General features: G+C 42.6%; 1 long non-coding RNA gene across 2 annotated transcripts in view; it reads left to right on the top strand.

Moving 5' to 3' along the window:
• LOC142433942 (uncharacterized) overlaps positions 1-25,741 on the top strand; it is a 44,984-nt gene that overhangs the window by 5,582 nt on the left and 13,661 nt on the right. Inside the window, exon 3 of one of the 2 annotated variants that reach the window (XR_012781100.1) lies at positions 9,942-11,696. The exons of the other annotated variant lie outside the window; for it this stretch is intronic. This is a non-coding gene — a long non-coding RNA (uncharacterized LOC142433942). Of the gene's footprint in view, positions 1-9,941; positions 11,697-25,741 lie in introns of those variants that run through there. 2 annotated transcript variants of the gene reach the window in all.

Raw genomic sequence — 25,741 nt, 5'->3', positions numbered from 1 at the left:
TTGATAATTTACAAATTTTTGTTATTTTTTCATGTCTTGTACTGCCCAATGTCTCCCCCCACCACCACCTTGTCCATCCCTCTGGGAGGGGGTTATAGGTAGGTCATCACGATCGGTTCCCCCTTCTCCCACCACCTCCCCCTTCCCCTCCCAGTATGGCTACTCTCAATGTTGTTCCTGAGGAGTTTATCTGTCCTATAGTGCCTGTGTTTCTATCTCTTATCTGTATCCATGTACCTGCTCTGGCCTAGCCAGATTTGTAAGGTAGAATTAGGGTCATGAAGGGGTGGGGGGAGCACACAAGAACCAGAGAAAAGTTGCATGTTTCATCCGTGCTACACTGCATCTTTACTGGCCCATTTGCTTACAGGTTGGCTTTGGGCCTCCATTCCTTACTCCTCTCGTCATTCACATTATGATTTTTTGCTCTGGTTCTTTGATCCCTGATACCTGATCTCTTCGACACCTGATGATCGCACAGGCTGGTGTGCTTCTTCCATGTGGGTTTTGTTGTTTCTCACCTAGATGGCCGCTTGTTTATCTTCAAGTCCTTAAGACCCCAGATGCTATATCTTTTGATAGCCGGGCACCATCAGCTTTCTTCACCACATTTGCTTATGCACCCACTTTGTCTTCAGCAATCAAGTTGGGAAGGTGAGCATCTCAGAGTGCCAGATTATTAGAACAAAGTGTTCTTGTGTTGAGGAAGTACTTGAGTAGAGGCCCAATGTCTATCTGCTTCCTTAATACTAAACCTATAAATAGATGTACATAGGTCTATTTCCTCATCATCATATTTAAATATATTTACATGTGTACAAAATAGAAATTTCTTTTCACTATTCAGGATTAAATTGCTGCTAGGTATTGTGAAGGCAATTGCAACTCATAGAGACCCTAACTAACATCGTCTGATCTGTCATCCTCACAACTGTTTTTATAGTTGAGCCCATTGTTGCAATTACCCTGACACTTATTTCATTGAGGGTTTTCCTCTTTTTTACTGTTCTTGTACTTTGCCAAGAAAGATATCTTTTGTAGGAACTAATCTTTCTTGATAACATGTCAAGTAGAAAGGGCTATTTGAAGGAGAGAAAGTGAAAGGAATAGAAGATGACTTGGGGACAGATTCATGCGAAAAGTGAAAAAATGATGGTTATAGGGATCGGAAGGAGAACAGGGCTGGGGAGATTAGATTGTAAGTATGGAAAGAGGCCCTGTACAAAGATCTAAGCAAGATCATAGATGTGCTGTGCTTGGGGAAATGTACACATCTATTTCCCTGCATATACAAAGTGCTGAAAGGGCATATTTGTTCTGGTAATTTGTTTTGTTGAACTATAAGATAGTTTGGAATTAAGCAAGTTAAACAAACCACATTTTGTTTATTCATTGTCAGTAAACACAGGAATCATCCGAGTTTCCAATTGAGAATAATAAAGGTAGGCATGGATGGAAAAGTAAGGAGTACATGTAGCATTCTGTCTGGTGTGTTAATTTGGACATAGGATCATTCAACCATCTGATCAATGGGGAACATGAGACATGAGACAACTGCTTTAATAATCAGAGAGGTTTTCAACTCTCAAACAACTGAAAAGAATTCCAACTTTTAAAATCATCTTTATTTGTTAAAGCTTACAATGAAATAATTTTAAAGTAAATTTACAGAGTTGTAAAGATATCACCACAAACTAATTTTATAACATATCCATCACTCCCAAAAGAAACTTCCTGCCCATAATCACTACAAGCACTCCCAGCCCTAGGAAATCATTGCTCTATGTTATAACTTTATTTTTTAATGGCCTCACAACTGGATCAATAGCCAATATTATGGTTAACAAAGAAGAATGTGAAGTTGTCCAGGATTTCATTTTACTTGAATCCATAATCAATGCTCATGGAAGGATTAATCAAGAAATCCATATGATATATGTATTAAATCCCAACTAATAAAAATAAATAAATAATACAATGTATTACATTGGTCAAATCTGCTGCACATTATCTCTTTAAAGGGATAAAAACCCAAAATGTCACTTTGAGGACTAAGGTGTGCCTGATCCAATCCATGCCTTTCACAATTGCCTCATATGTATGTGAAAGCAGGACAGTGAATAAGAAAGACTGGAGATTCAGTGCATTTCAATTTTGGTGCTGGCAAAAAATATATTGAAAGTAACATAGACTACCACAGAACAAGCAAATCTGTCTAGGAAGAAGTACAGACCCATAGAAGCAAGACTTCACCTCACATACTTTGGACTTATTATCAAAAGAGACTAGTCCCTGGAATAGGTCATCATGTTTGGTAGAGGGGAAGCAAAAAAGATGAAGGCCCTTAATGAGATAGATTGACACAGGGCTGCAACAATGAATTCAAATATAAAATTTATGAGAATGGCACAAGAACCAGTCAATGTGTGGGCTTATTATGCGCAGGGTCACTCTGAATCATAACCAACTCAACAACACCCAACAACAAATTAAAATAAATTGAATAACATAATTTGGGGTAATTGTGTCTAACCTCTTTCACTTAGCATGATGTATTTTCTTTAATTCTTTTTGTTTAATTGGTTTTATAAAAATTTTAACAGTTTCATAGGCATACAATCAACATCTCGTGTATTTTAATAGCACATTCATAGTAGTTGTGCAACCAGCACCCATCATTATGATCAATTCCAGGACATTTCTTCTTTTTTACACTTCTTGATGTTAGCTCTCTATTTTCTGCCAGTCTCCCTTGTCATGTGCCTTTGAATCTATTGATCCAGTTGTCGTCTTTATAGGTTTACCTAATCTGGATTTCATATACAGAAAATCATACAAAATCAAGACAGACTACAAACACATGGTTTTGATTTGCATTTCCCAGAGGGGTAGTAATTGTGAGCATTTTCCCCATGTATTTGTTATTCATTGACTGTTATCTTGGGTGAAACATGTTTTTTGAGATTCATCCATTTGTAGCATGTATCTGTATTTCATTAATGAATAATATTTCACAATAGGGACATATTGCATATTATTTGTCTACTTGATGGATTTCTTTATAAAACCTTTTTATTGCAAATTAGGTGAAAATGTACAGAACTGATCATCAGTTTTACCTTCAATCATTTACATACATTTTATTTCAAATCATCCATTCAGTCCCTTCAATATACCGTTGTTTATAAACTTCCTTCCTCTGTTGCCTTTTTCTATTCATCCTTCCATCCTATTACTCCATCCTTAGGATCCTTTAGATCTTAAATAATTGATTATTCTGACATGAGTATCAGTTGCTCATCAAATCTTAAAGATGACTAAGAACCACACCAGTGTCTATTATGAGTGTGAGTTCTGTTCTACACGGTGTAGAGCTCTATCCAGAAGTTTCTTATTTTATCCAGAGTACAAGTTTCCTACTCTGTCCAGAACCTTTTAATATGATTGTTTTCAGGACAGTTGGGAGTAACAGTTAGTCATCATCTACTTCTTCTGGTCTCAGTGTTATGGACACTGATGTTTGTGTTGTCAATTAGTCCACTGGACTCATTTTTTCCTTGCAACGTTGATTTTCATCACTCTTCTTTACCCTGCACAGGGAAAGACTAATAGATGTACATTAAATGAGTTTTTAAGACCCTAGGCATTACTCAATAAAGTAGGACATAGAACATTGTTTTTGTGAGCTATGTTATGCCAATTGACTTTGATGTCTTGCCAGACTATGATCTTCAATCCTCAGGTCTTGCAATTCTTTCCCTGAAGGTGTTTGGTTATGTCTATATATTATTCATAAAATTTCCCCCAGTATGCTCCACCACATTCATGGATATGTTTGGAGCAATGATAAATATAACCAAGTATAAATATCTCTGTCAAACATATATATAGTATATCCCCACTCGCCTACTCATACCTGTTAATTATGGATGTTGATACAAGTATCTATTCATAAATGACCACTATTGTAAGATTGTGTATATTAAAGTATTTGTTTCTGTTGCCTTTAAATTTGGCAAACCTCCCAATATCCTTCCCTGTCTCTGTCATTAAAAAAAATACTTTTATTGGGAGCTCATACAACTCTTTATCACAATCCATCCATCCATCGTGTCAACTACATTTGAACATTTGTTGCCATCATCATTCTCAAAACGTTTTTTTTCTACTTGAGCCCTTGGTATCAGCTTCTCATCTTACCTCTCCCTCCCTCATGAACCCTTGATAATTTATAAATTATTACTTTTTCACATCTGATACTGACCAATGTCTCCCTTCACCCAAGGAATTTATATGTAGATCATTGTGATCAGTTTCCTCCCATCTCCCTCCACCTTCCCCTTACCCGCCTGGTATGAATACTCTCAATATTGGTCCAATCAGTAGTTTTTTTATATCCCGTTTATTTTTATTTATTTCGTTTTTAAATTATTTTATTAGGGACTCATACACCTCCCATCACAATCCATACATACATCAATTGTGTAAAGCACATTTTTACATTCATTGCCCACATCATTCTCAAAACATTTGCTCTCCACCCAAGCCCCTGGCATCAGGTCCTCATTTTTTCACCTCCCTCCCCACTTCCCACTCCCTCATGAACCCCTGATAATTTATAAATTATTATTTTGTCATATCTTGCTCTGTCCCGCATCTCCCTTCACCCATTTTTTCTGTTGTATGTCCCCCAGGGAGGAGGTCACATGCAGATCCTTGAAATAGGTCCTTCTTTTCCAACCCACCCTCCTATTGCCCTCTCAGTATTGCCACTCACACCACTGGTCCTGAGGGGATCATCCACCCTGGCTTCCCTGTGTTTCCAGTTCCCATCTGTACCAGTGTACATCCTCTGGTCTAGTGAGGCTTGCAAGTTAGGATTCAGATCACGACAATGGGAGGGGGAGAAAGGAAGCATTTAGGAACTAGAGGAAAGTTGTATTTCTGATCATTGCTACGTCGCACCCTGACTGTCTCATCTCCTCCCCAAGACCCTTCTGTAAGGGGATGTCCAGTAGCCTACAAATGGGCTTTGGGTCTCCACTCGCACTTCCCCGCTCATTCACTATGGTAAGATTTTTGTTCTGATGATGCCTGATACCTGATCCCTTGACACCTTGTGATCGCACAGGCTGGTGTGCTTCTTCCATGTGGGCTTTGTTGCTTCTGAACTACATGGCTGCTTGTTTACCTTCAAGCCTTTAAGACCCCAGACGCTATATCTTTTGATCACCGGGCACCATTAGCTTTCTTTGCCACATTTGCTTATGCACCCATCTGTCTTCAGCGATCATATCAGGAGGTGAGCACAAAATGATACGATTTTTTTGTTCTTTGATGCCTGATAACTGATCCCTTCAGCACCTCTTGGTCAAACAGGCTGATGTGCTTCTTCCATGTGGGCTTTATTGCTTCTGAATCAGATGGCCGCTTGTTTATCTTCAAGCCTTTAAGACCCCAGACGCTATCTCTATTGATAGCCGGGGACCATCAGCTTTCTTCACCACATTTAGTTGTTCACCCACTTTGTCTTCAGCTGTTGTGTTGGGAAGGTGAGCATCACAGAATTCCAATTTAATAGAAGAAAGTACTCTTGCATTTAGGGAGTACTTGAGTGGAGGCCCAATGTCCCTCTGCTACCTTAATACTAACCTTAAAAATATATGCACAAAGATCTATTTCCCCAACCTCATGTATAAATATATTTGCATATGTACATGTCTTTATCTAGACCTCTATAAATGCCCTCTGCCTCCCAGCTCTTTCCTCTATTTTCTTTGACTTCCCCCCTGTCCCATTATCATGCTCAGTCCCCACCAAGGTTTCAGCAATTCCTCTTAGTTACATTACCCTTGATCATGCCCAACCAGGCCTCCCACACCCTTCTCACCATCGATTTGGATCGCTTGTTGTTCCCTTGTCCCTGGGTTTATTAACACCACTACCTTTCCCCCATCTGCCCGTCTTCCATGTCTCCACGAAACTTTCTATCCAGTTGTTTTCTCCTCCGATTGTTCATTCAGTCTATCTTATATAGACAGACCTGCGGAAATAGTAACATGCACAGAAACAAAACAGAGCACAACCAAGGAACAATATACAGCAAAACAACAAGAAACCAATGACCAAAACAAAACACAACAAGAAAGAAAAGCTTGTAGTTAGTTCAAGGATTGTTGGCATTTAGGAGTGTTTTCCACTCCAGTCTGTTGGGTCACGATACCCTGGCCCCAAAGTCCACCTTCAACTTTCCGTGAGGACCTCACTGATCCATTCCCTTGCTGTTCTGCTGCACCCCCTTGATGTTTTGCCTTGGTGTGGTGGATCCGATCGCGTAAAATACCTCACTGTGCCTGCGGAGTTGTCGCCTGTAGGGCTATGGATCAGTGAGGGACGTCGTGTCTCATAGTGGGGCCGTCCATGTGGTACTCTCTGTCAACTGGCTGTTCTAATTGGGAACATCGACCTCCTGGCCTATTGGGCCATGATGTGTTCCACTCTCTCCTCCTCCTTCCCCTTCATCTGCTGCCGTGTGCTCCAATCAGATATGTACCTTTTCCAGACCTGTAGATTCAGCGCCGTCCTTTGATATAAATTCTTCTGAGGGGAGAGGCAGATGTCCCTTTAGTAGTTGGTGTTGGGGCCACCAACCCCCCCCGCCACCCCCAAAACCTTTCCACTGGTTCTCCACTCCACGCCAGCATGTTGCATTGACATCTTGGAGCATCGGGTTGAATCTGGCCCCTCTTTACCTGTGGAGACAGAAACAATACCCTCCCCTTGGGTAGGTTAGTGCCCTGTGCCCCCTCCACCCTTTTCTTTTTATTATTATTTTTTTCCTTTCCCCACCTCCTTTTTTAGTTGGCTAGCGTGTGTATGCCTGTATTTGGTCTGGTCCCCACCACACCACCTGGTCCACATCACAGGAATATTTGTATACCCTAGTTTGTTCCCTATCCCCTATCCCCCCCCTTTTAAAAGCTTACTTCATCAGCCTTTCAAGTATTTCTATATTTAAGTCAATGCTATCTTGAAGGCTGTTTTCTCTTTTTTGTCCTCTGGGTGAGGTTGTTCTATGTGGTGGTCTCTTATTTATGCTTGGTGAGTGTTTTCAGCAAGGATCTTTTGTAGGGTTTCTTCTAACATATTCTTTGAGTTTTTCCTTGTCTGGGAAGACTTTTACTTCTTATATCTTGATTGATAATTTGGCTGGATAGAGTATTCTTGGGTTTGCATTGTTTTCCTTCAATTTTTGGGATATGTTACTCCACTCTCTCCTCTTCTTCATAGTTTCTGCTGATAGGTCTGAGTATATTCTTATTTGGGAACCTTTATATGTGATTGCTTGTTTTTCCCTAGCTGCTCTCATGATTTTCTCCTTTTCCTCAAAGTTGGATAATTTAACTAATATATGCCTTGGTGACTTCTTCTTGGGGTCCCATCTTGCTGGTGTCCTTTCAGCCTCCTGAATGGTTGCCTGGTTTTCATTCATTAAGCTGGGGAAGTTTCCTTCAATAATTCTCTCACTATTGTTGCAGATGACTTCTTTGTGTGTCTTCCTCCGGTAAGCCAATAATTCTAATGCTGTTCCGCTTCATAGCATCTTACGTTTTCTTTAGCATCTCTGATGATCTTATTAGATTTTTGTTCGTGTTTCTTAATGTCTGCTTGACTGCCCTCCAAGTCACTGATGCGGTTCTCTGATTCCTCCAGTCGATTCTCGAGGTCCATGAGTCTGCTACTGGCTTTTGTCATCTCCTCTCTAAGCTCCTGTATTTCCCTTTGGTTTATGGCTTTTACCTCTTCTATCATTTCATCCTTTTTCTGTATTGTTTCTCTCATATCCACTATGACTACAAGTAGCATTCTGAAAATTTCTTTCTGTGGCAGCTCAATGTCTGCTTCCTCTATGCATGTCATTATGTTCAGAACATCTTCTGGCATTGGCTTTTGTTTCTTCCGTTTTTTCATTGAGGTTGTTGGGGCTGATGGCTGTTTGCATTGTGTTGTTTTAGATGAGCCAGGTGCCATTTTCCTGGGGGTCGAAGAGCACTAGGTCTCTCTGTGAGATTTTTAGGAGTGCTTCTTTGAACTGCCCATAGCTTATTTCACTGTCGAATTAACCTACCACTTTATCCTCCTATGGCTTCCCTCTCAAGGGAGTGACCCTGTAGGCTTGCCTGCTTTGCTGTTGAGAAGGTTGGGCAGAGGTTCCTGCAGCAGCTTGGAATGTTGAGGTGTGTTGGGTGAGCTTCCTTGTGGCCCCAGGCACACAGGCAGGAATTTCCCAGTAAGAATTTGAGCAGAGTATCCCCTGGTGGGAGTCAGCATGGCTTTTCTCAGCCTAGCAAGCTACACAGTTTGGAGCTCACCTAGTTGGGTGTGCCACAGGTTTAAATGCCCTAAGCTAAGAGGAGTGGTTTAGTGGTTAGCAGTCGAATGTGAGAGACCAAGAAAGAGGCAAAGAGGAGTTAAAAAGTTAAAAAGCATGTCCGAAGAGTCTGAGGATTTAATTTTTTTATCTACCTTGCCAGCTAGAGTATACTCAAGTGTAATCGTTTCTCACAGTCACTTGCTCTTTAAAGCAGACTCTTGCTATAGCGGATGTTTGTTATGCTAAAAGCCGCCAGGCCCTATAGCTGAGTTCTGGAAATCCTTAGCTAGGTTGCTTCTTATGCTGGTTTATGTTTAGGGCCTCCCCCTCTGTGCTCCTTGGAGCTGAGCAACCAGACTTGGGTTTGAGTTATAAACCAATAATATATATTTCACCCCCCCTTTTTTTTGCTTGTGATGTGCTCCGATTTGGGGGCTGTCAGGCTGGCCCCCAGAGGGGAAAATCCAGCTTATTATGGGGGTTATTTCCTTCTCGGCCAATTGGAAGTACATTTGCTCCCTTGATTCCCAACTTTTCGCTTGTATTCTCCCACACCACGTTCTTCCTAAGGTAATACAGTATTTTTTCTTTTACTCTAAATTATGGCTACCCACCACCACTCCCCTGGCCGTGGGCTCAAGGAAATCAACAACGTGGAGAGCTCCGGAGTGAGGTTCCCCTGTTGTCTGGGATTCTGTCCCCTCTCCGAGTCTCCCTTCAGGAATTGCTGCTCCAGGCAAGGGCACAGCTGGCACCTGCGGGCTCGCCAAACTAGAGCACTTTAAAGCATTCTTGGTTTGCTTTGTGAGTGGAAATCCCAAACAAAAAGGTGTTCAGGAGAAACTCTGGTACCCTAGTTCTAATTTCAAGACTCCACCTCCCCATTTCCTTCAACTTATCCCCCAATTTTCTGGTCTGGCTGCAGGAGCTCCAGAGGGATGAGTCCTATCTGGTAGCCATTTTCTTCCCCGTTCCCCAAGCAATAGTTATAATCATTCATCACACACTGCTATCCATTCTGATATTTATTTATAAGCACCATCCATTTTTCAGATTTGATGTGCGTAAAGCACCATGCCTAATGGAAAAGCAGGGATTCAGGCTCTGTCATTTTTTCTTAACTCCCTTGTTATCATATATTGTCTTCTACTTCTTCACTCAAGTTAACATTTGTCTAGGCCATGACAACTTCTCCCTTTCTTCTGTTTCCACCCCTGATAATCATCAAAGTATGTTTTCTTTAATGTGCAAACCTTTTATTGACTTTTACAAATAGTGGTCTCATACAATATTTGTCCCTTCATAATTGATTAATTTCATTCGGCATAATTTCCTCTAGGTTTGACAATGCTATGAGGTGTTTCACAGATTCATTGATATTCTTTAACATAGTATTCCATTGTGTGTATGTGTTTGTCTGAGTTGACTAGAGAAACAAATCCAGAGATACTCATATGTGTGTAAGAGAGAGTTTTATATATAAGAATAATTGTATATTAAGAAAGCATTTCAGCCCAGTCCAGATCAAGTCCATAAGTTCGATATTAGTTCATAAATTTTTCTGCAGAAGCTACGGGAGAGGGACATATCTGATCGGAGCACACAGGAGCAGATGAAGTGGGAGGAGAAGAGAGTGGAGCCCATCCTGACCCACCAGGCCGTGAGGATGATATTCCTGATTAGAGCTGCCAGTGCACAGAGAGGACCACATGGCTGGCCCCACTATGAGACATGACGCCCCTCACTGACCCATGACCCTGCAGGGGACAGCACCGGAGACACCATGTGGGAATCCTGTTGTCCCCTTTTCTGTTGTCCGTCCCCCAGGGATCGCCTGACCTGTTCCCACCACACCGAGGCAAATCACTGGGGGAGTGCAGCAGAACAGCAAGGGAATGGAGCGGCAAGGTCCCCAGGGAATGCTGAAAGTGGACTTTGGGGCTAGGGCGTGGTGCCCCAACAGACTGGACTGGAAAACACTCCTAAAGGCCAACAAATGATCCTTGAACTAACTACAAGCTTTTCTTTCTTGTTGTGTTTTGTTTTGTTCTTTGTCAGTGGTTTGTTGTATACTATTGCTTTGTTTTCCTCTGTCCTGTTTTGGTGCATGTTATTATTTCCACAGGTCTGTCTAAATAAGATAGGCTGGATGAACTATCTGGAGGAAAAACAATGGGACCGACAGTTCTGGGGGGACATGGGCTATGGGGAGGTGGGGGGTAAGGAAGTGGTGTTAACAAACCCAGGGACAAGGGAACAACAAAGAATCCAAATTGGTGGTGAGGTGGGAGTGGCAGGCCTAGTAGGGAATGATCAAGGGTAAGGAAGGTAATTAAGAGTTATAGCTGAAACCCAGGTGGGGACGGAGCATGATAGTGGGACAGGAGGCAAGTCAAGGGAAATAGAGGAAAGATCTGGGAGGCAAAGGGCATTTACAGAGGTCTAGATAAAGACATGGACATATACAAAAATATATATATGAGGATGGGGAAATAGATCTATGTGCCTATATTTATAGGTTTTGTATTAAGGTGGCGGAAGGACCTTGGGCCTCTACTCAAGCACTCCCTCAATGCATGAATACTTTCTTCTATTAAATTGGCATTCTATGATGCTCAGCCTCCCAACACAACCGTTGAAGCCCAAGTGGGTGAACAAGCAAATGTGTTGAAGAAAGCTGATGGTTCCCGGCTATCAAAAGAGATAGTGTCTGGGGTCTTAAAGGCTTGAAGATAAACAAGCAGCCATCTAGTTCAGAAGCAACAAAGTCCACATGGAAGAACACACCATCTTCTGTGATCACGTGCTTCCAAAGGGATCAGTTATCAAGCATCATCAGAAAAAAAAATCTTACCATAGTGAATGAAGGGGGATGTGCAGAGTCGAGATCCAAAGCCCATTTGTCAGCCGCTGGAGACCCCCTCGCAGAGTGGTCTAGGGGAGGAGATGAGTTAGTCAGGGTGCAATGTAGCACCGATGAAGAATACAGCTTTCCTCCAGTTCCTAAACGCTTCCTCCCCTCCAACTACCATGATCCGAATTCTACCTTGCAAGTCTGAATAGAGCAGAGGATGTACACTGGTGCAGATAGGAGCTGGAGCCACAAGGAATCCAGGACGGATGATACCTTCAGGATCAGGGGTGTGAGGGGCAATACTGGGAGGATAGAGGGTGAGTGGGTTGGAAAGAGGGAACCAATTACAAGGATCTACATGTGACCTGATCCCTGGGGGATGGACAACAGAAAAGGGGGTGAAGGGAGACACCAACAGGGCAAGATATGACAAAATAATAATTTATAAATTATCAAGGGTTCATGAGGGAGAGGCAAGCGGGGAGGGAGGGGAAAAAAGAGGACTTGATGCAAAGGGCTTAAGTGAATAGCAAATTCTTTGAAAATGATGAGGGCAAAGAATATACAGATGTGCGTTATACAATTGATGTATGTATGGATTGTGATAAGAGTTGTATGAATCCGTAATAAAATGTTTAAAAAATAATGACCAAAAAATTCTTCTGCAGACTTATGCAGCACATGCAATGATGTCAAAAGCAGGGAGATCACAGTCCAGTGGGTCGAAAGTCATGTGGATCTAATGGCGGTGGAAGCATCTCCGCATTGATGTGGGTCTCCACGTAGCTTCTCTAACTCCACAGCTCTGGCTGCCATTAGCATAGCTCCAGGTGGCTTGCCAACAGAATGTGAAGTAGAGACCGTCTGTGTCCTGCATCCAGGGAGGAGCACAGGAGTTCTCAAAATCCTCAGGAGAAGTCATGCCCACACAGAGGCATCATTGGCTATGACCTGATTGACAGACTAGACTCCACCTCTTTGCTCAAACTTACAGGAGATTATGTAACTTCGACAGTGTATTTACCAAAATGTATTTATTTGTTTTGCCACAGCTGGCTATTTACCATATATACTTGTGTATAAATCGAATTTTTCAGCACATTTTTAGCACAGTTTTTGTGGTAAAATCAGGTGCCTCGGCTGATATTCAGGTCAGCTTATATTTGAGTATATATGGTAGATTGTTTCCATCTTTTTTTATTGTTAATAGTTGATGTAATGAACATAAGTGTGCACATATTTATTCATGTTGCAGCTCGTATTTCTTGTTATATATAGTACAAGTAAAGGGATGGCTGGGTTACGTTTTTTCTAGAGGAGCCTTGGTAATATAGTGGGTTACTAGTTGGACTGGTTAAGCTCAATGTAAATATTTTACAAGGTTATTTAATATAGAAAAACAATATAATTCCCCACATAAACAAAATAAAGGAGAATAACCATATGACTAGATCAATTGATGCAGAAAAGGCATCTGATAAAATTCAACATTAATTGCTGATAATACCACTCAATAAAATATGTATAGAAGGAGAAATTCCCAACATAATAAAAGCAATATTTGTTAATACAATAGCCTACATCTCTCTTAATAGAGAGCAATTGAAAACAGTTCCTCTTCAAATGGGAACTGGACAAGGTTGCCCTTTATCACCCCTTTTATTTAAATATAGTCCTAGAAGTTTAAGCCAGGTCCATAAGACATTAAAAATATATTAAAGGGAAAAAGCGATCGAAGATGGCCGACAGGGACACCGGCATACTCTGAGAGCTCCTCCAAACAAAGCGGGATTGGCGACCAGGTAGCTGAATAGTAAGAGTCTGGTGAGTGAAATATCCCCCTGGGACAGCACCCCAGTCCCACCCCACGTATTTGTCCTGAGCAGGGGTCTAGGTGAAAGAGGACCGGACTAGTAGGACATCTCTGGCCACTAAGCTGCCGTGAGCTCACTGGCGACCGGCCTAGGCTCCATCCCCAAACCGGACGCCAGCCCAGAGCCGCTTGCCTGCCCTGCCTAGACAGGCGCAGCAGGTCACGCTCCCCTACTCCAGCGGCCCACTCACAAATCCCCACTGGGAGAGAAGCTTTCCTCTCCCGCAGTTCCCCTCCCCCCGCATGGCAGCGATCTGCCCTCAGGCCCACGTCCCTCCCTCCATTCATCCAAGTTCAGGGGAGCGGACCCGCGGGTTGTCTGGCGACCCCCACGGGGGACCATCCACCCGCACCGCTGCCGCGAACCTCTCCACCTGCCCTCCGTGCGCCGGCCTCCCACCCCCGCCCGCCCCCGTCAGCCCCTGGCAGCCAAGCGCCAGCTCCACTCCTGGCGGGGACCCTGCGCTGAGCACTTCCCGCCAACAGGAGCCATAGCCCAACCCGCGCCTGTCCCGGACCCTGAGCTTCCGTGGAGCGCCGCGCCCCGCGCTGCTGAGTCTGTCCACCAAGGGCCCCTCCCTGCGCAAGGCACAAGAGTAGGTGCCCTCCCCAGGGTGCTGCGCGGACCCCGGCGGCGGCGACTCTGAGCCTGAGCGGAGGAAGGGCGCCATTGCCCCCTGCGGTTTCGCGCCAAGCCTCCTTTGCCGGCGCCATTACCCCCTGCGGTTCCGACACAAGCCACTACGGTCCGCGGGGTTCTGAGATCAGAGCAGGGCGGAGAGCGAACACCATTGTTCCCTGCAGTGTCACGCAGCTGTCTGCGCAGCTGTCCGAGGGGCCTCCCCGCGCCCGCTCACAGACCGGGCAGATCAAACATTCCACCTGCAGTGGAGCCTGGGACTCGGCTTTGCAGTCCCTGAGGAGCCGTCAGTGAGCTCCAGCCAGCTCTCACCACCTGGGGCCCTGTTGGGTCCCCAGTGCCAGCCCTAAGCCTGCCGCAGCCCGCCACAGCCACCCCAGGAGACGGCACAGTGGCCTGAGCCTCCACACAATAAGGTTACTCCTGTCTCCCAGAAGCATGGGGCCTATTAAAGGATCAAGGAAAAATCAACAGACCACATCACTCCCAACAAAAAAATCAGAGAAACGAGGCACTTTAACAGACCTAACGTCACTCATAGAAGAAACAGATATAGATCAGCCACAAAAGGAAATCTTCAGAGCTCTGCTTGCAGTAATACAGGAGCTAAGAGAAGCAAACCAAAATAAGGATGCAGCGATAGAAGGGATGAAATGCACAATAGAGGGGATGAAGTCCACAATAGAGGGGATGAATACTATCCACCAAAAGGAACTGCAGAAACTAACAGAGGAGGTAGCAGAGGCCACACAAAAGGTCACAGAAGCTATATCTAGGCTTGAGGAGGCTGAGAACCGTATCAGTGAACTCGAGGACGCTCATACGAAACGAAGCAAGCGAGAAAAACAATCAGATAGGAAAATTAAAGAAACAGAAGACAGCCTGAGATCAATGACAGATGCTATGAAGAGGAATAATATTCGAATAATCGGTCTACCGGAACACAACATAACACACAAATCGACCGCCAAGATAGCAAAGGAATTCCTGGAAGAAAATTTCCCCAACCTAACAAAGGAGAATCCGACTCTCATACAGGAAGCAGAGAGGACGCCGGCTAAGCTAAACACCAAGAAGAACACGCCAAGACATATAATTGTAAAATTATCCAACTTAGAGGAAAAAGAGAAAATTCTACGAGCATCAAGAGAAAGGAAGACAGTCACATACAAAGGAGCGCAGGTAAGAATATGCTCAGACTTATCAGCAAAAACCATGAAGAGGAGGAGAGAATGGAGCAACATCTTCCAAAAACTGAAAGATAAAAATGCCTCCCCAGAATCCTATACCCTGCCAAGTTATCCATTAAGATAGAGGGTAAGATAAGGGTCTTCAAGGACAAGGAAGAACTCAAAAAAATATACTGCAAGTCACCCGACCCTGCAGAACATACTGGCTGACTCACTATGGCCAGATGATCAAGCTCCAACTAGAACCACCAGGAGACCACCATATAGCCCATCTCCATCTAGAAGCCAACATGCCAGCAACACGTACCAGGACAACACGGTCTCAGATGGAAAAGAGGACAGGATAGAAACCCTCCACTTAAACGCAGTACACTGATATGAAGGAAGATAGGCAAAGACCCAAAACACAAAACAGAATATGGCAACCATGAAGCCAGAGATTGTAATAATCACTCTGAATACAAATGGGCTCAATTCATATGTTAAAAGAAAGAGGCTGGAGGATTGGATTAGAAAACATAACCCATCAATCTGCTGCCTGCAAGAGACACACCTTAAGCGAGCAGACAAGCATATGCTGAGAATAAAGGGCTGGCAGAAAGTTTACCAAGCAAATGGTAACTCCAAGAAGGCAGGAGTGGCTATCTTAATCTCCGACAAAATGGATCTCAAGATCCAAAACATAAAAAGAGACAAAGAGGGACATTACATAATGCTCAAAGGCTCAGTAAACCAGGAAGCACTAAGCATACTGAATATTTACGCACCTAATAATGGTGCGGCAAATTTCGTCAAACAAACTATTAAAAAATGACAGAAGAAATCACGGAAACAACAATAATAGTGGGGGACTTCAAAACTCCACTATCAGATAAAGACAGGTCACAGGGAAAGAAGCTCAGCAAAGAGGCCAGAGAGCTAAACAATGTAATTAGGCAACAGGGCCTGATAGACATCTATAGAGCCTTTCATCCAAAAGCAAAAGGTTTCACATTCTTCTCCAATCCACACGGATCTTTCTCAAGAATAGATCACATGCTGGGACACAAGGCCAGCCTGAGTAAATTCAAACACATAGATATTATCCAGACGTCTTTCTCAGACCACCATGCCATAAAGCTGGAGATTAATAGGAGGGCACCCAGAAAAGCAAGGGCCACCAATTGGAGAATAAACAACGATCTCCTGCGACATGAATGGGTTAAGGTCCAGATCAGAGAGGATATCAGGAAGTTTCTAGAAACTAATGAGAACGAGCATACAACATATCAAAACTTATGGGACACTGCAAAGGCAGTTATCAGAGGTAGCTTGATATCACTGAATGCATACATGAAAAAAGAAGAAAGGCGTATGACAGATATGTTAACACAAAACCTCCAACAACTAGAACAGAGTCAACAGAACTACCCCTCCAATAGCAAGAGAAAAGAAATAATAAAAGTCAGGGTGGAGTTAAACCAGTGGGAAGACAAAAGAACAATGCAAAGGATTAATGCAACTAGAAGCTGGTTTTATGAAAGAATTAATAAAATTGACACTCCCCTGGCAAAGCTTACCAAAGATAGAAAGGAGCAATCATCAATAGCCAGGATGAGGGATGAATTGGGGGCAATAACAACAGACCCCAATGAGATAAAAAGGATAATCACAAAGTACTATGAAGGTTTGTATTCTAATGAATTCAGAAACCTGGAAGACATGGATAAATATTTAGAAAAACAATCTATCCCTAGATTATCTGAGACAGAGATCAAGAACCTCAACAAACCCATAGCGAAGGAAGAAATAGAGAGTGTCATCAAAAACCTACCAAGGAAAAAGGCCCCAGGGCCAGATGGCTACACAGCAGAATTTTACCAAACATTCAGGGAAGAGCTGACACCGATCCTCCACAAAGTATTCCATAACATAGAAAAGAACGGTAAGCTCCCAAACTCATTTTACGAAGCCAGCATTACTTTGATACCCAAACAGGGAAAAGACCCCACAGGTGTAGAGAATTATAGACCAATATCTCTAATGAACATAGATGCAAAAATCCTTAACAAAATATTGGCCAATAGAATACAAAGGAACATCAAACATATCATTCACCACGACCAAGTAGGATTCATCCCAGCGATGCAGGGATGGTTTAACATCCGAAAATCCATCAATATCATACACCACATCGAGAAGAAAAAGGATAAAAACCATATGATAATATCCATAGATGCAGAAAAAGCATTTGACAACATCCAGCATCCATTCCTAATCAAAACACTCATGAAGATAGGATTGGAAGGTAAGTTCCTCAAGCTCATACAAGCTATCTATGAAAGACCAACAGCCAACATCATAGTCAATGGAGAAAAGACAAGAACAATACCACTGAGAAAGGGTACAAGACAAGGATGCCCCCTGTCCCCTCTTCTATTCAATATCGTTTTGGAGGTTCTGGCTAACAACATAAGACAGCGGAAGGACATCAAAGGGATCCAGTTGGGAGAGGAGGAGGTGAAACTATCGTTATTTGCAGATGACATGATCCTATACATTGAAGACCCCCAAAACTCCACAGTTGGAATACTTACAGCAATAGACGAATACGGAAGAGTAGCAGGATACAAGATCAATAAACAGAAGTCGGTAGGGTTTCTATACACATCGGACACGGCCATGGAAGAGGCGATTAAGAGGGAAGTACCCTTCACAGTAGCCAAGAACAAACTGAAATACCTAGGAATATACTTAACAAAAAATACTAAAGACCTTTATAAGCATAATTATAAAACCCTATTACAGGAAACCAAAAGTGACCTTCACAAATGGATGAAGCTCCCCTGCTCATGGTTAGGTAGGCTGAACATAGTAAAGATGACAGTTCTTCCTAAAGCACTCTACAAGTTCAATGCTATACCAATCCAATTACCATCAACCTTCTTCAAAGAATTGGAAAAACTGACCACCAACTTCATATGGAGAGGGAAGAAACCCAGAATTAGCAGAGAACTCCTCAAGAAGAAGGACACAATTGGAGGACTCGCCCTACCTGATTTTAATGCCTACTACACAGCTACAGTGGTCAAAACAGCATGGTACTGGCACAATGATAGACACTCAGACCAGTGGAAAAGAATAGAAAGCCCAGGAGTAAAATCATCAGCATATAGACAACTGATCTTCGACAAGGGTCCCAAAAACGTCAAGTGGGAAGCAGATGCCCTCTTTAATAAGTGGTGCTGGAAACAATGGATATCCACATGTAGAAAGTTGAAACAAGACGTTTACCTCACCCCATGCACAAGAATACACTCAAGGTGGATCACAGATCTAGAAGTCAAACCCCAAACCATCAGGACCATTAAGGAGGGAATCGGGACTAATCTCAGAGCACTGGCCCAGGGAGCACATAGGCTCACTGCAACAGGGAAGGGGACACACACAGGTGATCTGGAAATCGACAAATGGGATCTAATAAGAATAAAACACCTGTGCACCTCGAAAGAATTTGCCAAGAGGGTGACAAGGCAACCCACAGACTGGGAGAAGATTTTTAGTAATGACACGTCAGACAAAGGGCTCATTACTAAAATCTACAACACCATCATGACCTGCAAAAAGAGGAAAACAGTTAACCCCCTAAGGAAGTGGGCAAAAGAAATGAGAAGAACTTTCACTAGAGAGGAGATCAATATGGCCAATAAATATATGAGAAAGTGCTCGAAGTCCCTTGCCATAAGAGAAATGCAAATCAAAACAACCATGAGATACCACCTAACATCCCTGAGGCTAGCCCAGATCAGTAAATCAGAGAGCAACAAGTGTTGGAGGGGCTGTGGTGAAGTAGGAACCCTCCTCCACTGCTGGTGGTCGTGCAGATTTGTACAGACACTGTGGAAAGCAATCTGGCGATACCTAAAGAAAATGGAAATTGATCTACCTTACGACCCAGCCATCCCTCTACTGGGCATATACCCGATTGAAGCAGCAAATAAAACACGACCAGTCATATGCGCTCCAATGTTTATTGCGGCACAATTCACAATAGCAAAGACTTGGAAACAGCCTAAGTTTCCATCGATAGACGAGTGGATTAGCAAACTTTGGCACATACACACAATGGAGTATTATGCAGCACTGAAAAGCACCGATGAGCACATGAAACACGTTATTTCATGGGAAGAGCTGGAAGGAATTATGTTAAGCGAGGTAAACCAGACCCAAAGGGACAGGTACAACATGAGTCCCCTGAGGTAAGTACAATCAGCATGACAGAAATAGAAGAATAAACATCCATCCCACAATAAACGGGAGGAAGCATAGATAGTTGGAGGGAGGACAGGCCACACCTAGGGAGGTACATGAGAGCCCAGCATAAAGAAGGAGTAGTGGGGTAGAGAGGGGGAGAACCAAGAGGGGGAGAATCTGAATGGATGGTATGGGGGGGGGCAGGGTATTAACCCACCCGGGGGAGAGTATCGGTTGTGTCCCCACAGATCTGGAACATGCATACGGACCCCAACACGACACACCAAACAAGGAGGGCAACTCAAAGTACAGAGGTCTACACAAAGAGGCTGGACGACAAGCTGGCCGAAACCAGAATTAGGCCGACACCCACACTCGGAGGGAATACCACAGAAAACAAAAATAGATCGTCTGGAGTGGGAAAGGAACTGACCCACCACACCACATCCAGAAGGAAGCTGAAACAAAAGAAGGAGAAAGGACGTAGTGGAGTACACCTGGGTCCACCAAGCCCAAAGTCGATAGACCAGCTAGAAGGGCCCATCATACAGAGAGGACCATTCAGCTGACCACACTACGAGATATGACATCCTGCACCAACACATGGCCCTACACGGGACAGCACCTGAGACATAATGGGGGATGGGCGACTGAGCTGACCCCGCCACACTGAGGCAAACACTGGGGGCGTGCAATGGAGCAGCGGAGGAAGCAGAGCAAAGGGAGCCCGAGGGAGTAGAAAGGATGGTCTAAAGGCCAACAAAAGGACGTTGAACTACTAGCAATTTTTCTTTTAATATTTGCTATCTTTTTGCTTAGTCTTTTTTAATTTGTTTTGTTTTTTACCTTGTAAATTTGGTATGTTAGTGGCTTTTCTGCTTATCAGCGTGTCGATGTTGCTTCTGTCAAAGCCATGTTCTTATGGGCCACTTGGGTGCAGTCAAAGTCATATCCATTTGTATGCACATATTACTATGTCAGCAGGTCCACCTAGACAAGATAGGCTGGACAAATAATGAGAGAAGAAAACAACAGGACCAACGGCCCTGGAGGGACATGAGAGTGTGGGAGGTAGGGGAAGGGAGGAGGTGTCGCCCAACACAGGAACAAGGGAACAGCGAATGGTTCTAAACCAGAGGAGGGAGGGGAGGGGAGGACTGGAAGGGAGTGACCAAGAGCAAGGTAACTGAGAGGAACTACTGAATCCAGAATGAAGGCCAAACATGGTAATGGGTTGGGAGGAAAGCGATAGGAAATAGAGGAAAGGAGTAGGAGGCAAAGTGCATACAGAGAAGCCTAAATACAGACATGTACATATGTAAATATATTTATGTTTATGGGGGCAATAGATTTATATGCATATATTTATAGGTTCAGTAGTAGGGTAGCAGATGGACATTGGGCCTCCTCATGCATAATCCCCCAATACAATAGCACCTCGCCCTGCTAAGCAGCCATTGCAGGATACCCATCTTCCCGACATGATCACTGAAGACAGCCGTGTGTGTAAGCAAATGTGGTGAAGAAAGCTGATGGTGCCCGGCTATCAAAAAATGATATAGCGTCTGGGGTCTTAAAGGCTTGAAGGCAAATAAGCGGCCATCTAGCTCAGAAGCAACAAAGCCCACAGAGAAGAAGCACACGGCCTAAGCGAACACAAGGTGTTGAATGGACCATGTAGCAGATACAAAGGAACAAAAACAATCATTGTGTGATCACCTTCCTCACATAATGGCTGAAGACGAAAGTGTGCATAAGCAAGTGTGGTGAAGAAGGTGGATGGTGCCCGGCTACTGAGAGATATAGCGTCTGGGGACTTAAAGGCTTGAAAGCAAACAAGCGGCCATCTAGCCCAGAAGCAACCGAGCCCACACGGAAGCAGCACACCAACATAGGTGACCATGAAGGACAGAGGAGACCAGGTCTCCAACATCAAAGATGGGGTGGTGGTGAGAATCACGTCACCGTGAAAGAGGGGGAGTGCATGATGGGGACCCAATGCCCACCTGTAGAGAGCTGAACTCCCCTTCCAGAGGGGTAGTGAGGAGGAGATGGACCACACAGGGTTCAGTGTAACAACAATGAAACTTAAAACCTTCCTCTAGTTCCTGAACGCTTCCTCCCCTCCCAACCATCATGACCCCAATCCTACCTTGCCTTGCGGACCTGGTTGTACCAGAGGATGTACAGTGGTGCAGTGGGGATCTAGAGGCACAGGGAATCTAGGACAGACGAACCCTTCAACACCAGCGGTGGGAGTGGCGACACCAGGAGGGAAGAGCATGTAGAAAGGGAGAACCGATCTCGGAGATCTATGTGTAACCTCCTCTCTGGGAGATTGTCAAGGGGGAGGTGGGTGAGGGGAGATGCCGGGGAGTGTAAGATAAGATATAATAATTATTTATAAACTATCAAGGGACCAGGGGTGGGATCGGGGAGGGAGGGGGATGGGGGGAAAAAAAGGGAAACCAAGCTGATTCCAGGAATCCAAGTGGAAGGTGAATTATGAGAGTGACGAGTGAAACGAATGTATAAGGGTGCTTTGCTCATGTGATGTATGTACAGATTGTGATAAGAGCCTTATGAGCCCCAATAAAAAGATTAAAAAAAAAAAGAAAGAAAATGATTAGGGCAAAGCATGTATGGATGTGCTTTATACAATTGATGTATGTATATGTTTATGTATGGATTGTGATAAGAGTTGTATGAGCCCCTAATAAAATGTAAATAAATAAAAATAAATTAATAATAAAAAAATTAAAAAAGCAAAGATAAAAATATATATATATATTAAAGGTGCTCACATAGGCAGAGAAGAAATAAACATTTCTTTATTTGAAGATGACATAATCCTATATATAGAAAGCCCTAAAGATTCAATTAAAGAATTGCTCGAATTAATTGAAAAATATGGCAGTGTAGCAGGCTATACAATCAAAATACAGAAATCAGTTGGATTCTTGTATTTTAAGAATGATGATACTAAAATATTTTTTAAAATACCATTTCCAATAACCATGCAGGAGATAAAATATTTAGGAATAACTCTTACTATAGAAACAAGACATATACAATGAAAACTACAAAATATTCCTTCAAGAAATCAAAGGAAACCAAATCAAACAAGCTTAAACATTACTGAAAACACTTTACAAGTTCAATGTGATTCTGATTCAAATCATAATACGATTCTCCAAAGAAATGGAAAAATGAATTACCAACTTCATATGGAAAGGAAAGTAACTACAGTAGAACTCCGAACCTCGATGCTAATCCATTCTAGAAGGAGCAACTAGATGCAATACATTTGAGTTTTGAATCCATTTTTCCCATAAGAAATAACTGAAAACAGATGAATCCATTCTCGACCACCAAGTTTTTACACTAACCTTGCCTTTGTAATACAAAACATTACACAGAAATTTCAAAGTAAATACGTTCAGAATGAAATAGAATAATTTAAATAAGAAACACAACACTAACCTTGAGACTGATGAGGATCTGGATCTGTGGATACGAATGTGCAGAGGAGGTATGGAGAGAGACTCATTGTTTGGAAGGGAAATCCCCTTCTATACAATCAACTGGTAGCTGCTTTTCAGAAGATTCTTCCCTTCTTTGCCTTTTTTCACTAGGACCTGGGTGGCTTTCTCAAAAAAATTTTAAAAATCTGTTTACTAAATTATCATCAACAATATCAATAACATGGCTAACCAGTTCCTTATCATGATGATGTTTTATTGTGAAATTTTAAATATTTTATTGTGAATTTTTCAGTCAAGCGTTCATACACATTGTGCTTCATCCTGCTCAATGCAATCCCTTCGATTCAATATCACTCATCCCACCTCCTCTCTGTGTTTTCTCCTGCCACCCCTCCTTCTCCCTTAACTCTTCTTAACTTTGCCCCTGTGCTCAAATGATCCATTAGTTTAATGTGTGTGCACTTCACTTGTGTCATTGTTCCTTTTATATACTCGTCTATTTTTAATAATTTTATTGGGGACTTTTACAGTTCTTATAACATACCATACATCAATTTTGTCAAGCATATTTGTATATATGTTGCCATCATCATTTCAAAAACGTTTTCAACTTGAGGCCTTGGTATAAGTGCCTCTTTTAAAATCAATTAATTAAGATATTTTATTTTATATTTCTTAAATCATTTTATTGGGGGCTCATACAACTCTTATCACAATCCATCCATATGTCAATTGTGTGAAGCACACTTATACATTCATTGCCCTCATCACTCTCAAAACATTTGCTTTCCGCTTGGGCTCTTAGAATCATCTCCTCATTTTTCTTTTCAAAAAACTCTTAGGACCCATGTTTTTGATCTAAAAAACTGTACAAAAAGCCACAAAAACTAAGAAAATTATAGCCAAACGCTTGGAACACAGCCATAAAAGGTATAAACAGCAAGTACTAACCACACCAACTAATGCCGAGTGACGGAAACTTGAACTGTATTTATTTACAAAAATCACATGCGTTGGGCCAGATTCTGGTGTTTTGTTCAAGCTCCGATGCAAAATTTTCTCAACATTTCATGTCAAAATCCAGTTGAGAACTGATGCGGTTGAGTACTGGGGTTCTACTGTAATGATAAATAAAACACTATTAAAAACGTAAAACAAAATAGGAGGCCTGTCAATCCCAGACTTTAATACCTATTACATAATCACAGTAATCAAAGGAGCCTGGTACTTGTCTCCCTCTCCCTGAGCTATACCTTAAGTGCTGTCCTTTGAGGTGAATTCTTCTGGGGTAAGGGGTGGGGTGTCCATGTAGTTATGACTGGGATCAGCCCCGCAGACCTCTCTATTGGCTTCCTTTATCATGCCGGTATGTTGCATTCACATCTTGGCACACCGTGTTGAAGTCTGGTTCCTCTCTCCCTCTCCTGTGGAGATATACACAACACCCTCTCCTTGGGTGGGTTGTGCCCTGTTCCCCCACTAACATGCCTTTTTTCCCCTTTTCCCCTCCTTTTTAGTTGGCTGCCATATGTATCCCTGGATTGGGTCTGACCACTGCCATAGTACCTGCACCTCACCCTAGGAATGTACACAGTAGCTTTTCCCCTATGCCCCTTTTGCATTTTTAAGCGTACCTCAGTGGACTCCTGTTGTACTTGTCCTTTTGTGCTTGGCTTACTTAGCTTAGAATAATTTCCTCCAGTTATTCCCATCCAGCTATGTGCTTCATGTGTTCATCGCTGCTTTTTTAGGGATGTGTAGTACTCCATTGTATGTATGTACACGTTTTTAATCAATTCTTTCCCTTGTTGGAAATATGGGTTGTTTCCAACTTTTTGCAATTGTGAACTGTGCCACGATGAACATTGGAGCACAGATATCTGGCCATGGTTTGTTTCTTGTCTCTTCTGGGTATATGTCCAGTAGGGGGATTGCTGGGTCGTATAGTAACTCGATTTCCATCTGTTCTAGAAATCACCAAATCAATTTCCATAGTGGCTGTAAATATCTACAGTTCCACCAGCAGTGGATGAGAGTTCCTGTCTCCCCACAGCCTCTCTACCACTTGTTGCTTTCTGATTTTTTGAATTGGGCTATCTTTGAGGGTGTTAGGTGGTATCTCATAGTTGTTTTAATTTACATTTTTCTTATGGCTAATGATCGGGAACATTTTCTTATATGTTTATTGACCACTCGGATTTCTGCTCTTGTGAAACTTCTGTTCAGGTCCTTTGCCCACCTCCTCCGTGAGCAATTAGTTTTCTTTTTGGAAGCTAGCAGAGTACTATAGATTTTTGTTGTAAGGCCTTTGTCTGATGTGTCATTGCTAAAGATGATTTCCCAGTCTGTGGGCTCTCTCATTGCTCTCTTGGTGAATTCTTTCGATGTACACAAGTATTTTATGTTCAGTTTATCCCACTTGTCAATTTGTGCCTCATCTGTGTTGTCTTCCCCTATTTCTGATAGCCTATGTATTCCATGTGCCAAAGTTCTCAGGTTTGTTCTAATTCCTTCATTGATAATCCTAATATTTTGGGATTTTATCTCAAGGTCTGTGATCCATCTTGAGTTTATTCTTGTGCGTGGAGTGAGATAAGGGTCTTGATTCATTTTTCTGCAGCTAGATATCTAGTTTTTCTAACACCACTTGTTGAAGAGGGCATTTGCTTTCCATTTGATCTTTTTTGGGCCCTTATAAAAGATCAGTTGTGTGTATGCTGATGATTTTACTTCTGGGTTTTCAGTTGTTTTCCATTGGCTTGAACATCTGTCATTATACCAGTACCACACTGTTTTCACCACTGTGACTATATAATAGGTGCTAAAGTCAGGTAAAGCTAGCACTCCCACTCTATCCTTCTTCTTAAGGTGTTCTCTGCTAATTCTGTGTTTCTTCTCTCTCCATATGAAGTTGGTAGTCAGTTTTTCCAGGTCTTTGATGAAAGATGATGATATTTGTATCAGGATAGCATTAAAAGTATATAGTACCTTGGGCAGAACCAACATATTTACTCTATTCAGTCTTCCGATCCATGAACATGGGATATTCTTCCATTTACTGTGATTACTCTTGGTTTCTTATAATAGTATTC

The sequence above is a fragment of the Tenrec ecaudatus genome, chromosome X, assembly GCF_050624435.1.
Source record: "Tenrec ecaudatus isolate mTenEca1 chromosome X, mTenEca1.hap1, whole genome shotgun sequence".
In the NCBI taxonomy this organism is placed as follows: Eukaryota; Metazoa; Chordata; class Mammalia; order Afrosoricida; family Tenrecidae; genus Tenrec; species Tenrec ecaudatus.
This window is presented reverse-complemented; position numbering and strand designations above follow the sequence as displayed.